The following is a 1,548-nucleotide window of genomic DNA, read 5'->3' on the forward strand; positions in this document are numbered from 1 at the left end:
ATAACCTTTGTAAAACCGTGGACATATTTAATTCAACACTAACTTGTATATTCACTGAGATTAATCTTTAATTGCTATTTTTACTATAGTTGTTTGGTTTGGTTTTTATTTTTTTTTAATTATTTTAGTTCTATAATTTTTTTTATACCAATTGTTCTACTGTTTGTAATATCTACTTGTATCGCCTCTATATTATCTGTTAAATGTCCTGTAATTGGAATTTGTTTTCTGTTGGGCATTAAACTATTATTATTATTATTATTATTATTATTATCTTGAAGAAAGCGTGAAGAAGACTCACTGGAGATGAGAAGGCTCGAAAGACAAATCTCGGGTTAAAGATTTTGAAGGAAAAATGAAGAGGTACGAAGAAAGCCCAAAGGAAGTCGGCAGAAATCTCCAAAAACACACGAAGAAACCCCGTAAGAGATGTGACAAGGTCGAAGGAAACATGAAGAAATCTAAAAAAATGTTACGCAAAGTGTCGTGAAAACTACTGGAGGCGTGAAGAAATCTCGAAGAAAAAGACTCTACAGAAGGCGCGAAAAAGGGTAGAAAGTCTAAAGAGGGCGCTGGAGAACAGCGTGTCAAAGTAGGCGTAAAATAATCTCAAAGGAGGAGTGAACAAATCTCCAAGGGGGTTCGAAGAAAACTCGAAGGGGGCTTGAAAAATAGTTGCACACTAGAAAAAGACGTGAAGAACTCACAAAGAAATCTAAAATAAGGCGTGAAAAAATTTCGAAAGACTCCAGAGCCGTGAAGAAGACTTAAGCGAAGCGTGCGAAAATCTCAAAGGGGACGTGATAAATGGTCGAAAGGCGCGAAGAAGTGTCGAAAAAGACATCAAGAAAACTCGAAAGGGGCGTGATCAAGATTTGAAGAAACGAGATGGTAAAAAGTGACACAAAGATTCAAAAGAAGCGTGAAGAAACGAAGACGTGAAAAAGCCGAAAATTTATGATGTGTGATCGAAGATTGGGTGAATAAACTCGAAGGAAGCACGAGGAAAAGATCAAGAAAATTCGAAAAAGGAGTGAGCAACATTTGGAGGAGAGATCAAGAAGACTCGTATAAAGCGTGAGAGAGGGATCGAATGATGTGTAAAGATGGAACGAAGGAAGCATAAAGAAGAAGCGCAGAAGGCATTGGCGTAAAGAAGGTTCAAAAGAAGCGCGAGGAAGACTCGAAAGAATTGGAATGAAGCTTCGAACGAGAAGCGAAGAAGGTTAGAAGGAGGAATATCTAAAAACTTGAAGCAAGCGTGGACTCTCGAAGGAAGAATGAAGAAATTTAGAATTAAAAATTGTTAAATGAAGCCTGAAGGAATTTCCAACCTAAATAAAAAATCTCTAAGGAGATGAGAAGAGGGCGTCAAGGAATACCAAAGGGTGCGTGAAAAAGACTCGACGGATACGTGAAGAACGCCGTAGAAAGTGTAGAAAAAGTTCGATTGAGGAGGCAAAAGAAATATACTAGACGGCGCGAAAAAGGGGCGAAGAAAGGTTGAAACGATGAAAACTGAAAGTTGCTCATATTCACGGGGAACCC

Source organism: Photinus pyralis, unplaced genomic scaffold, assembly GCF_008802855.1.
Source record: "Photinus pyralis isolate 1611_PpyrPB1 unplaced genomic scaffold, Ppyr1.3 Ppyr1.4_LG10, whole genome shotgun sequence".
Classification (NCBI taxonomy): Eukaryota; Metazoa; Arthropoda; class Insecta; order Coleoptera; family Lampyridae; genus Photinus; species Photinus pyralis.